Raw genomic sequence first — 14,621 nt, 5'->3', positions numbered from 1 at the left:
TGATAACATACTGCCGCAACAGAAAATGCCTTTGTTTTAATGACTGCTAGCCTACCTCGCTTTTATATCCATGGCACTCTCTTCCCTGTTTCACGATAATACCAAACGAGTTGCTCTTCTTTGAATTTTTCGATGTCCTCCATTAATCCTATCTGATGTGGATCCCGCACCATGCGGCAATACTCCAGAATTGGGATCACAAGCGCAGGGTAGCTAGTCTCTTCACTCTTACATCTGTTGCATTTCTAAGTGTTCTGCCAATAAATCGCAGTCTTTGACTCACTTCCTCCATAACATTATACACTCCTGGAAATTGAAATAAGAGCACCGTGAATTCATTGTCCCAGGAAGGGGAAACTTTATTGACACATTCCTGGGGTCAGATACATCACATGATCACACTGACAGAACCACAGGCACATAGACACAGGCAACACAGCATGCACAATGTCGGCACTAGTACAGTGTATATCCACCTTTCGCAGCAATGCAGGCTGCTATTCTCCCATGGAGACGATCGTAGAGATGCTGGATGTAGTCCTGTGGAACGGCTTGCCATGCCATTTCCACCTGGCGCCTCAGTTGGATCAGCGTTCGTGCTGGACGTGCAGACCGCGTGAGACGACGCTTCATCCAGTCCCAAACATGCTCAATGGGGGACAGATCCGGAGATCTTGCTGGCCAGGGTAGTTGACTTACACCTTCTAGAGCACGTTGGGTGGCACGGGATACATGCGGACGTGCATTGTCCTGTTGGAACAGCAAGTTCCCTTGCCGGTCTAGGAATGGTAGAACGATGGGTTCGATGACGGTTTGGATGTACCGTGCACTATTCAGTGTCCCCTCGACGATCACCAGTGGTGTACGGCCAGTGTAGGAGATCGCTCCCCACACCATGATGCCGGGTGTTGGCCCTGTGTGCCTCGGTCGTATGCAGTCCTGATTGTGGCGCTCACCTGCACGGCGCCAAACACGCATACGACCATCATTGGCACCAAGGCAGAAGCGACTCTCATCGCTGAAGACGACACGTCTCCATTCGTCCCTCCATTCACGCCTGTCGCGACACCACTGGAGGCGGGCTGCACGATGTTGGGGCGTGAGAGGAAGACGGCCTAACGGTGTGCGGGACCGTAGCCCAGCTTCATGGAGACGGTTGCGAATGGTCCTCGCCGATACCCCAGGAGCAACAGTGTCCCTAATTTGCTGGGAAGTGGCGGTGCGGTCCCCTACGGCACTGCGTAGGATCCTACGGTCTTGGCGTGCATCCGTGCGTCGCTGCGGTCCGGTCCCAGGTCGACGGGCACGTGCACCTTCCGCCGACCACTGGCGACAACATCGATGTACTGTGGAGACCTCACGCCCCACGTGTTGAGCAATTCGGCGGTACGTCCACCCGGCCTCCCGCATGCCCACTATACGCCCTCGCTCAAAGTCCGTCAACTGCACATACGGTTCACGTCCACGCTGTCGCGGCATGCTACCAGTGTTAAAGACTGCGATGGAGCTCCGTATGCCACGGCAAACTGGCTGACACTGACGGCGGCGGTGCACAAATGCTGCGCAGCTAGGGCCATTCGACGGCCAACACCGCGGTTCCTGGTGTGTCCGCTGTGCCGTGCGTGTGATCATTGCTTGTACAGCCCTCTCGCAGTGTCCGGAGCAAGTATGGTGGGTCTGACACACCGGTGTCAATGTGTTCTTTTTTCCATTTCCAGGAGTGTATAACCTATGTGATCGTTCCAATTTAAGCTATTCGTAGCTGTAATCGCTAAATATTTAATTGATTTCAGAGCCTTTAGATTTGTGAGATTTATCGTGTAACACAAATTTAGCGGATTCCTTTTAGTACTCATGTGAATGACCTCAATTTTTAATTATTTAGAGCCAATCATGGACCTTCCCGTTGGTGAGGTGGCTCGCATACCTCAGTGATACAGATAACTCTACGGTGGGTGCAACCACAGCTGAGGAGTGTCTGTTGTGACGCCAGACAAACGTGTGGTTCCTGAAGAGGGCAGCAACGTTTTCAGTAGTTTCAGAGGCCACGGTCTCGATGATTGACTGATCTGGCCTTGTAACATAAACCAAAACGGCCTTGCTGTGTTGGTACTGCGAACGGCTGAAAGCAAGGGGAAACTACAGCCGTAATTTTTCCCGAGGGCATGCAGCTTTTGTATGGTTACATGATGATGGCGTCCTCTTGGGTAAAATATTCCGGAGGTAAAATAGTCTCCCATTCGGGTCTCCGGGCGGGGACTACTCAGGAGGACGTTGTTATCAGGAGAAAGAAAATGGCGTTCTACGGGTCGGAGCGTCGAATGTCAGATTCCTTAATCGGGCAGGTAGGTTAGAAAATTTAAAAAGGGAAATGGATAGGTTGAATTTGGATATAGTGGGAATTAGCGAAGAGCGGTGGGAGGAGGAGCAGGATTTCTGGTCAGGTGAATACAGGCTTATAAACACAAACTCAAATAGGAGTAATTCCGGACTACGTTTAATAGTGAATAAGGAAATAGGACTGTGGGTAAGCTGCTGCGAATGTCATAGTGAATGCTTTATCGTAGCCAATATAGATATGAGACTCACACCCATCACAGTAGTAAAAGTTTATATGTCAACTAGATCCGCAGATGATTAAGAAATTGAAGAAATGTCTGATAAAAGAAAAGAAAATTTTTCAGGTAGTTGAGGGAGACGAAACTTTTCTTGTGATGTGGGACTGGAATTCGATAGAAGGTAACGGAAGAGAAGGAAAAATAGTAAGTGAATATGGGCCAGGGAAAGGAATGAAACAGGAAACCACCTGATAGAATTTTGCACAGAGCATAATTTAATCGTCGCTAATACTTGGATTAAGAATCATGAACGTAGGTTGTACTGATACAAGAGACCTAGAGACACCGGAGAGAGTCTCGAGATTAATTATACACACATCAAAAAAAGTTTTGCATCACCCCGGTTCCCAGAACTCCTGAAGATAGATGATGACTGTGGATATTGTATCATAGACACAGTCCCTTTGACTGTTCTGAGATGTCACTAAACCCGCCCAAAGAAGTAAACAAACATGCATTAGCAGCGCCTATTAGACGGAGGGGGTCCGACAACCGACCGCTACGGTCGCAGGTTCGAATCCTGCCTCGGGCATGGGTGTGTGTCATGTCCTTAGATTAGTTAGGTTTAAGTAATTCTAAGTTCTAGGGGACTGATGACCTCAGAAGTTAAGTCCCATAGTGCTCAGAGCCATTTGAACCATATAAGGAAGACGAAATTGTAGGTAGGAAATGGAAGAAGACGTAGATGAAGATGACATGGGAAAGATGATACTACGAGAAGAATCTGACCACGCACTGAAAGACCTAAGTCGAAATAAGGCAGTAGGAATAGACGACCTTCCGTCAGAGCTACTGGTGTGCAAGATGTATGAGACAGGCATAAAGCCCCAACATTTCAAGAAGAATGAAATAATTCCAATTCCAAAGAAACCAGGGCCTGGAAGTGTGAATATTACCGAACTATCAGTTTAATAAGCCATGGTTGCAAAATAGTAACATGAATTATTTACGGAAGAATGGAAAACTGGTAGAAGTCGCCCTCGGGGAAGATCAGTTTGGAATCCCGAGAAATGTAGGTACATGCGAGGCAACAATGACCCTACGACTTATCTTAGAAGATAAGTTAAACAAAGACAAATTTACGTTTATAGCATTTGTAGACTTAGAGAAAGCTTTTGACAAGGTTGACTGGAATAATCTCTTTCAAATTCTGAAGGTAGCAGGAGTAAAATCAGGGAGTGAAAGGCTATTGACAACTTGTACAGAAACTAGACGGCAGTTATAAGAGTCGATGGGCATTAAAGGAAAGCGGTGGTTGTAACTTATTCTCGATGTTATTTAATCTGTATATTGAGCAAGCAATAAAGGAAACAAAAGATAAATTTGGAGTAAGAATTAAAGTCCAGGGAGAAGAAATAAAAGCTTTGAGATCTGCCGATGACATTGTAATTCTGTTAAGAGACAGCACAGGACTTGGAAGAGCAGCTGAACGGAATGGACAGTCTTGTAAGGAGGATACAAGATGAACATCAACAAAATCAAAACAAGGATAATGGGATGTTGTCGAATTAAATCAAGTGATGCTGTGGGAATTAGATTAGGAAATAACACATTTAAAGTAGAATTATTTGGGCATCAAAATAACTGATGATGGCCGAAGTAGAGAGAATATAAAACGCTGACTGACAATGGCAAGAATAGCGTTCCTAAAGAAGAGAAACTTGTTAACATGGAATATAGATTTAAGTGTTAGGAAGTCTCTTCTGAAACTCTTTGTATGGAGTGTAGCTACGTATGGAAGTGAAACGAGGACGATAAACAGTTTACACACAAAGAGAATAGAAGGTTTTCAAATGTGGTGCTACAGAACAATCCTAAAGATAACTAATGAGGAGGCAATGAATGGAATTGGGAGAAAAGATACTTGTGGTATAACATGAATGGAAGAAGGGATCAGTTGACACGAAACATTCTGAGACATCAAGGCATCACTAATTTAATGCCGAAGGGAAGTGTGGGGGCTAGAAATCGTATAGAGAGACCAAGAGATGGTTGCAGTAAGCGGATTCAGGATGTAAGCTGCAGTAGTTATCCTAAGATGAAGAGGCTTGCACAGGTTAAGTAGCATGGAGAGCTGTATAAAACCTGTCTTCGGACTGAAGACCACAACAACAACAGAATCAGTTGCCACTTTTCGCGTCATACAGATATCTTTTCTAAAGCATTTTGCAATTGGTTTTGATCTTCTGATGACTTTACAGACAGTAAATGATAACATCATATGACCATATGTAATCAGTCTAGGAGGGTTGCTCAGATTGTCTCCTAAATCATTTATAAAGCTTAGGAACAGCAGAGGACCTATAACACTTCCTTTGGGAACGACATATATCACTTGTGTTCTGCGTGATGACTTTCAGCCAATCATTACTAACTGTGACCCTTTTGACGAAAATCACGAATCCAGTCGCACAACTAAGACGACACTCCATAGGCATACAATTTGATAAGAAGTCGCTCGCGAGGAACTGTGCTGAAAGCATTCTGTAAAACTAGACATATGGAATCAATTTGAGATCCTCTGTCGATATCACTCATTACTTAACGTGAATAAAGAGCTAGTTGCACTCGGTAAGTACGATATTTTCTGAATCCGTGCTCACTACTTGCCGATAGATCGTTTTCTTCGAGGTAACTTATAATGATCGAACACAGTATATGTTCCAAAATCCTACTCCAAATCGACGTTAGTGATATGGGTCTGTAATTCGGCAGATCAGTCGAATTTCCGTTCTTGAGTATTGGTGTGACCTGTACAACTTTCCAGTCCTTAAGTTCGGAATTTTCGTCGAGTGAGCGGTTGTATATGACTGTTAGGTAAAGAGCTATTTTATCAACATACTATGAAAGGAACCTAACAGGTATACATTCCGGACCGGAAGCTTTGCCTTCATTAAGAAATTGAAACTGCTTCGCTACACCGATGATGGTTCAAATGGCTCTGAGCACTATGGGACTGAACATCTATGGTCATCAGTCCCCCAGAACTTAGAACTACTTAAACCTAACTAACAGAAGGACATCACACAACGCCCAGTCATCACAAGGCAGAGAAAATCCCTGAACCCGCCGGGAATCGAACCCGGGAACCCGGGCGCGGGAAGCGAGAACGCTACCACACGACCACGAGCTGCGGACGCTACACCGATGATATCTACTTCTAAGTCACTCATGTTAACTGCTGTTCATACGTCGAATTTTAGTGTGTGTGTGTGTGTGTGTGTGTGTGTGTGTGTGTGTATGTATGTATGTATGTATGTATGCATGCACGTATGTGTGTGTGTGTGAGTGAGTGTGCGTGTGACGCGCGTGCGAGCGAGAGAGAGATAGAAAGAGAGATAGAAAGAGAGAGAGAGAGAGAGAGAGAGAAAGAGAAAGAGGGCAGCCGCCTTGAGAGGATCAAGTGACGTGGCATTGAAGATCTACAGCTACGTGTCTTCTCTGCAATTAACACTTAAGTGCTTGGCAGAATATAATTTCATGAAAATGATAAGGTAATGAACATCAAACTGTTGCTAAATACGAGGTACATTCAAGTTCTAAGGCCTCCGATTTTTTTTCTAATTAACTACTCACCCGAAATCGATGAAACTGGCGTTACTTCTCGACGTAATCGCCCTGCAGACGTACACATTTTTCACAACGCTGACGCCATGATTCCATGGCAGCGGCGAAGGCTTCTTTAGGAGTCTGTTTTGACCACTGGAAAATCGCTGAGGCAATAGCAGCACGGCTGGTGAATGTGCGGCCACGGAGAGTGTCTCTCATTGTTGGAAAAAGCCAAAAGTCATTAGGAGCCAGGTCAGGTGAGAAGGAAGCATGAGGAATCACTTCAAAGTTGTTATCACGAAGAAACTGTTGCGTAACGTTAGCTTGATATGCGGGTGCGTTGTCTTGGTGAATCAGCACACGCACAGCCCTTCCCGGACGTTTTAGTTGCAGTGCAGGAAGGAATTTGTTCTTCAAAACATTTTCGTAGGATGCACCTGTTACCGTAGTGCCCTTTGGAACGCAATGGGTAAGGATTACGCCCTCGCTGTCCCAGAACATGGACACCATCATTTTTTCAGCACTGGCGGTTACCCGAAATTTTTTTGGTGGCGGTGAATCTGTGTGCTTCCATTGAGCTGACTGGCGCTTTGTTTCTGGATTGAAAAATGGCATCCACGTCTCATCCATTGTCACAACCGACGAAAAGAAAGTCCCCTTCATACTGTCGTTGCGCATCAACATTGCTTGGCAACATGCCACATGGGCAGCCATGTGGTCGTCCGTCAGCATTCGTGGCACCCACCTGGATGATACTTTTCGCATTTTCAGGTCGTCATGCAGGATTGTGTGCACAGAACCCACAGAAATGCCAACTCTGGAGACAATCTGTTCAACAGTCATTCGGCGATCCCCCAAAACAATTCTCTCCACTTTCTCGATCATGTCGTCAGACTGGCTTGTGTGAGCTCGAGGTTGTTTCAGTTTGTTGTCACACGATGTTCTGCCTTCATTAAACTGTTGCACCCACGAACGCACTTTCGACACATCCATTAACTCCATCACCACATGTCTCCTTCAACTGTTGATGAATTTCAATTGGTTTCACACCACGCAAATTTAGAAAACGAATGATTGCACGTTGTTCAAGTAAGGAAAACGTCGCCATTTTAAGTATTTAAAACAGTTCTCATTCTCGCCGCTGGCGGTAAAATTCCATCTGCCGTATGGTGCTGCCATCTCTGGGACGTATTGACAATGAACGCGGCCTCATTTTAAAACAATGCGCATGTTTCTATCTGTTTCCAGTCCGGAGAAAAAAAATCGGAGGCCCTAGAACTTGAATGCATCTCGTAAATAAATGTCGTGTAGACCACTCGCCGGGTGCAAGTCTTTCGATTTGACGCCACTTCGGTGACTTGCGCGTGGATGGGGATGAAATGATGATGATTAGGGCACACAACACCCAGTTCCTTAGTGGAGAAAATCTCCGACCCAGCCGGAAATCGAACGCGGGCCCTTTTTTTCTTAATTTATTTTATTTCATTTTTTTTTTTTTTTTTTTTTTTGCAAAGTCCTTTTCATACCGGGGACAAAAAGAGGAAATGAGGCAAATACTGCTACAGAGTGTGAGGGTTCATGACGAAACTCTCCATCTGCTGTATCATCCAGGTATGACTTCTCGTAATGACCAAGGTAGATCCCACGTTGTACCGTGTAGTGTTATATCATCTGTCCTGTAATTTCAGCTTCTCTTACCCGTGATTTCCAGCTACGTGGAGGGTCGTGGAACGCACACCACAAATAAATGGAAAAATATTGTCGATACTTTGGGTTACGGAGGATCTTGCGATGTCGTTCCTGCAAATATTTCCAAAAGTCTAAATTGTCCTTAGTGCCGTCCTGAAACAAATAATGCACTGCATGTCTATGAAGCCACGTCATTGCATTAGTTTTAGTGCGTGGGTAATACGTCTCATCCGGGAATAAGATAGTCTTGGGGTCGACATGATTCGGCGTTACTCGAAGGAAGTATGCTGACATTTGCCTCACTGAGTGCCACACTGCCGTAGACTCGCCACAGCTAACACGGTGTTCATCGTTGTCTTGAACGCCACAGCTCGTGCGCGTGGGTGAGTCTACCATATGGATCGCATATAGCCTTGATCTGGTCACCTGCTTACCGTTGACAGTGATGTACCATATCGCCATGACGTCAGTGTCCAGTGTTACGTGGTGAATTGTCCTCCACACTACTCGCCAGTTGACGTTCGGGTGCTTACTCTTCACGACGTTATCGGGTCGTCCACGTTGCAGGACCCGCTAAACCGTCTTTGCCGTCGCCAGTTGAGTCGCTGGTAAGGCAAGTCGAACGTAACTGAGTTCAAGGTAAAAGACACCGATGTAGAAGAGCGAGGAGGGGACGTGGTGTGTCGGCACAGGTGGCAACAGGGAGGGCGGTGCTAGTTCTTCTATTGACAAACTCGTCAGACTGTCCGGACGGCGGTGCCATAGTTTGATTAATGTGCTCTCAAATAGGGCGACCGCTCTGTCATGAACGTGATAAAGGCCAAGCCCTCCCCGATCCGGGGGAAGGGTGAAAGTCTCATATTTGATCTTGAAAAGCATTCCTGAACTCACGAAGGACCCAAAAGCCGCAAGTATACGGCGAGCTAACATCACCGGTATTGGTAATATCTGGGCGATGTGTGGAATGCGTGACGCTAAATGTGTGTTGACATACTGGGTCCTTTGGACGATGTCCAGGGCTCGTAGGCGGTTGTTGGCAATTCCAGTCCGAAATTTCGTAAAAGCCGTAGAAAGTTGTGAGCAGCGGTTCGTCGTATATCGTCTGTGAAATCAATTCCGAGGCATTTCAAACTATCTCTAAGCTGTAACGGGGTGACACTGTTCTCAGACAGTCCGACCCCGATGTTCATCGCCACCGATTTTGCGACGTTGATACGACTACCAGTGGCCATGCTATATTTCGCTATCCAATTCAGTGCGCTAGCAGTGTCGTCGCCGTTTCGGATGACAGTCACCAGGTCGTCAGCGTACGCTTTACACCGGAAAGTGTGGTCTCGTAACGTCATACCCGTTAGTCGTTGGCGTAGGCCGCAGAGGAGTGGTCCCATGGCCACAGCGTAAAGTAAAGTGGACAGAGGGCAGACTTGGCGTATCGATCGAGAAATGGTGAGGGGCTGCGTAGGTTGGCCGTTGACGATCGCCTTGGACGTCGCGCCACGGAGTAGTCGCATGACGAGAGTGACGAATGGCTGTGGCTACCGCATATGTTGGAGGAGCGCTTCCAAATAGTCGTGGTCCACTCGGTCGAAAGCTTGACTAAAATCGATTGCCGCCAGTGCACCCTTCAGACGACATGCCCTCGCCAGTTAGATCAAGTCACGATATTCACTGAGTGCTGTTTGAATATTATTGTCGCCTCCTAATGACGTTTGATCGGGTGAGATAACATTTCGTAAAGTCTGGTGTATCCGCGCCGCCAACAGTCGAGAAAAAATCTTAAAGTCGCAGTTCAATAGCGTCAACGGGCGGTAGTCCTGCAGTCGTGAGCCACCGGATGGTTTGTGAACAGGAATAATCATCCCTTCCACAAGGGCCGCAGGGAGCGGCACTTCCGGGGATAATAGTTCGCGACAGACGTCCGTCCATCGGGAGGCTAATAAATATTGAAAAGTCCGGTAAAATTCCAAGGGGAGGCCATCAGGACCCGGAGACTTGTTGACAGCTCCTTTTCTAATGGCGTCGATCACTTCTTCTGTAATTTCTTCCATCAAGGCCGCTTCCATTGCCGGGATGATGGTGCCGTGAATCGTCTGAGAGACGTCCTCCAGTACTGTCGGATCAGGGGTCTGAGCGGAATAGAGCTGGGAATAATGATCGTAGAACGCTGTGTCTATGTCTTGTTGCGTGCTGAGGCGACGACCGTCCTCCGTGTCGATGAAGCGTATCAGCGCTCGTTGGCGTCGTTTACGTTGACGAAGGACGTGGAACATCGACGGGTGTTCGCTCGGTATCCGATCATGCGTCCTCCAGCGGATGACCACCCCTCCAGGCCGCGTCGCATATTAACGATGATCTGAGCCATGGCACGGTGGAGCGCTGTTTGTCGTTCCGGAGACGGCGCCATAGCATCGCAGTCGCGCAGTACCCGGAAGTAAAAGTCGAGTGTATGTCTACGCCAAGCAGCGTGGTCGCGACCGTAGGTTATCAACGTTCGCCTCAGTGCCGGTTTGGCGCAGTCCAACCACCAGCGGATCGTTGTGGGACATGCACGGATGCGATTTCCACACGCATGCCACGTATCCTCAACGGCTTGGCGGCAACCTGGGTACGACAAGTGAGCGATGTTTAATTTCCACGGGCAGCGGCTTCTCCACACTTGTTGCCGCCGCAGGGTGACGGCACAAATGTAAGCTGAGTGGTCCGAGAAGGCTGCAGGCCACAGTTCCGCACCCTGTGTTCCAGCGGCGAGAGAGAGTGAGACATAAATCCGGTCAATACGACTGGAAGAGTGACTCGTGAAGTGTGTGAATCCCGGTCGGTGGCCGTGAAGATGTTTCCAAGTGACCACCATCTGCAAGTCTCGAATTAGCGTCTCGAGTTCCGGGCACGGATTATGACGTGGGAGTTGGTCTCTGAGCGCCAGTACGCAATTGTAGTCACCTCCAAACACCAGATGGTCTTGGCGGCCTTGGAAGAGCGGGGCGACGTCTTCCGCATAGAATCGTGAACGTTCGCGACGTTTGTCCGTCCCGGAAGGTGCGTAGATATTGATAAGGCGGACACCCAGTACTGTGAGAGGATATCGTCCGCCACTATCCCTTCCCGAAGAAGTACAAAGACACCGCTGCCTGTAGGGGAAGCTGGAGAGACGCAAGCATCGTAACCGTACATGCCTGGGAAGTCGTCGACGTACACTTCCTGGAGAAGGGCTATATCGATGGAAGCAGAGTTCAACATATCCTGAAGCAAGGATAACTTAGCGCGCGTCCGTATAGTGTTGATGTTTATAGTTGCAACGCGATAAGTTTGAGGTCTATCCATAGCACCCGTGTTGGCCATCAGTACCCTTGTAAGGCTGTCTCATCACTGTATCTGATGGCGGGAAAGGATCAACACTGGTGGGGTAAATTTCCCCGCGTGCCGTCCGACACATTGGGCAAGGAGTTTTCCTCACAGTCGTCCGCCCAGTCGCCATGAAATACCATCGGCTGTTGGTGGCTGTTAGTGGCTACTGTGGCACTCGGTGCTGACTCATTCAGCGCTACTGGCTGGGAATCGGCAGCGGCTGTCTGCTTGTGATCCTGCTGTTCTGTGGGGTCGAAGGGACTGACGCCGTCACCGTGGCGATCTATTAGTTGGAATGTTACTGTGGCCTCTGTACTGCCCGTACCGTCGTCGGAGTGTACACAGTCCATGTCAGACGATCGCTACAAGCACTCGTCCGATGGAGCACGCCGCGGCCTCTTGTGTTTCCGCGGGGAACGCTGTTTACAGACGTGCGTTTCAGTGTCCGAATGTGGGTGGATTTCTTCAGTTGCTCCGGTGTCAGGAAGAAAAGCCGTTGTCGGCACAACCTGTGGGTGAATGTCCATCCTGGCATCCGTGCTTTCTTGCAAGGTCGGTCGGTGATTATACTCAGGAGGGGGCGCCGTTGTAGAGGCCGGATCCGGTACTGCAGAATCCATCATGGTCTCGCTATCGGGGGCGGCTATCGGACTAATGCGCTCAGCATCGGAAAGGGTTGCTGCCCGTGCAACTTCGGCGTAATTGAGAGGAAGGGTCGTCACCGTAGAAGGAGTCATAGATTCACCTGTCGGGATTTGAGTAAGTCGTCGTCGGAGACAATCCGACCGGACGTGCCCTTCTTGGCCACAACCAGAGCAAGTGCGTGGCTGACCGTCATACATAACGATCGCCTTACATCCGCTGATGACAAGATATGACGATAGATGTTTGGTCAGTTCAATTTTGATCTGTCGTATCCCGTTAAGAACGGGGAACGTTGTAAAGGTGGTCCATTTTTCGGCCATATGGCTGATCACTCTGCCGTAGGGCTGGAAAGCCGCGGTGACTACGTCCGGTGGTACTTCGAAAGGGAGTTCGAAGACGCGTATCGTACGGAGGCCAAGCCCCGCGTGATCGATAGAGACCGCCCCAATATGGCCATCAGAATGTTTGAATTTAATATCGTTCGCATGTGCGCGCACGATTCTGTTGCACATCTCGTCACTTACTAACTTGACGTAGACAACACTGCCCGTGTTAGAAAGATGGATACCAATTATGTCTCGCGATTCAACTTTAACGTCGTCACATAGAAAACGTTACACTTCAAAAGCTCGCGGTCGTGCATGATCAGGTTGAAAAATGATCTTGATGGTGGTTTGTCTGTATGAATGTTGCGTCGGTAGTGATGGACTCTAAACTAGAGGCAACGCACTAGTAAACAACTACGGGCGCTAGCGAACGCGCGGACGGGTCGTAAACAAGACGTCCTCGCCGTAGCGCTGCGGAAAGCAAACTCTTGCCCTTAGGACTGACATTCCGTCGCGCTGACCACTCAGCTACCGGGGGCGGGCAAAAGCGACGGAAAAGGCCGACGAGTGAGAAAAATTCCTTTTATTAACAACTAGCTGTTACCCGCTGTTTCAATCTCATATCAGTTGTTGAGTTATGATGGGTGATTGTAAGTAAGTTAGGTATTCGACAAGATGTCTGTGTTCATATGGGCGTAGAGCCGTATGTATAAAAAATGTTTGCGGTGGCAGTATGCAGGTCCATAATAAGTGTGTTTCCATTAGTTTGCTGTACTTTGAATCTGAAAGCATACATTATATTTTCTAATTACATTTGAAAAATATCTCTATTCACCACATTCGTGCTGAGGTAGAGTTCTAGTGGGGCGCCAGCGTCATCTGCATGCCACTCGCGTATACCATATTAAGAAATGTTAACAGTATTCAAAAAGATACAATTTTCTGAAGTAGCCTATGGTCTTCCTCAGCGCTAAGACTGTCTCCATACCAAATACCATCGAAATCGGTTTAACGGTACAGCCGTGAAAACGTAACAGAGTGAGTTACTTTCGCAATTAATATTACTGGTATTAGTATGGAAATATGGATTAAACATTGCACTACATACCTTGTAAAGTAGCCTATCTTCCTTATCTGGATTCAAGCTATCTCACGACAAATTTGGTGGATATCGTTTCAGCGGTTTAGTCGTAAATACTTCACATACAGACTTACTTTCGCATGTATAATATTAGTATGGAAGTATAGTTGACATGGATTAAACATGCTGAGGATTATATAAGCATTGTATTCTAGCTGTTACCCACGGCTGTGCTCGCGTTTTAGTAAAGTGAAATGAAATGTGCGTATTGCTTTATTGCCTGGGAGACCCCCGGTTGGGATGTTCGGGAGCTTGATGCAAGACTATTTATTTGACTCCACTTCGGTGCCCGTCGATTATGATAAAATGATGATGAGGACAACGCATACATCCAGAAGCGAGCAGAAAAAAAACCGATCTGGTCGGGAATTGTGCCCGGGAACCCATGATCGTTGAACAGCAATGCCAAACGTGTGACCACGAGCTGTTCACGAAAATTGGAACGCAACTAAGAAGTTATAAAAAACGTATGACACTCAGCGGCTAAAATGTGACGGATTTGTGACTGATGTTAGTATGGAAGTAAGGATTAAACAGGTAGAGGATTGTATAAACATTATATTCATTAAATTGAATCGTATTTGTAGAACATATCAAGCAATAAAATCATTTTAATAAATATGAAGTTCGAAAGTCAAAGAGTAAATTGCTTTTCTGAAGAGTAATTATTCCTCTGTATTTCGCGTAATGTTCTTCAAATCAATAAATGTGTTGTACTACACACTTTCTTAAGTAGCTTATGTTCTTCCTGAGCGTTCAAGCTATCTCACCACAAAATTTTGTCATAGTCGATTCAGCGGTTTAATCGTGAAAACGTAACTGATAGTGTTGTATTGTATTTTAACCGGGGGCCTAGAAACGACGGAGAGGCTCCGTCCCCGCCGCAGCCGCAGTGGTCCACAAACCCACGACGACTACCGCAGTCCACTTCACCACTCCGCCGCCACACACCGAACCCAGGGTTATTGTGCGGTTCGGCCCCCTGTGGGACCCCCAGGAACGTCTCACACCAGACGAGTGTATCCCCTATGTTTGCGTGGTGGAGTAATCGTGGTGTACGCGTACGTGGATAACTTGTTTGTGCAGTAATCGCCGGCATAGTGTAGCTGAGGCGGAATAAGGGGAACCAGCCCGCATTCGCCGTGGCAGATGGAAAACCGCCTAAAAACCATCCACAGACTGGCCGGCTCACCCGACCTCGACACAAGTCCGCCGGGCGGATTCGTGCCGGGGATCAACTGCTCCTTCCCGCCCGGAAAGCCGTGCGTTAGACCGCACGGCCAACCGGGCGGGCAAAGATAGTGTTAC

The 14,621-nt window shown here is 47.6% G+C and overlaps 1 protein-coding gene across 1 annotated transcript in view; it reads right to left on the bottom strand.

The window, feature by feature from the left end:
• The window catches only part of LOC126155690 (dynein axonemal heavy chain 8-like), a 622,476-nt gene that overhangs the window by 396,409 nt on the left and 211,446 nt on the right, over positions 1-14,621 (bottom strand). The gene's annotated exons all lie outside the window — the stretch shown is intronic.

This window comes from Schistocerca cancellata, chromosome 2 (assembly GCF_023864275.1).
Source record: "Schistocerca cancellata isolate TAMUIC-IGC-003103 chromosome 2, iqSchCanc2.1, whole genome shotgun sequence".
NCBI lineage: Eukaryota > Metazoa > Arthropoda > Insecta > Orthoptera > Acrididae > Schistocerca > Schistocerca cancellata.
Note: the sequence above shows the minus strand (reverse complement) of the source record. Positions and strands in the feature narration are given on the sequence as shown.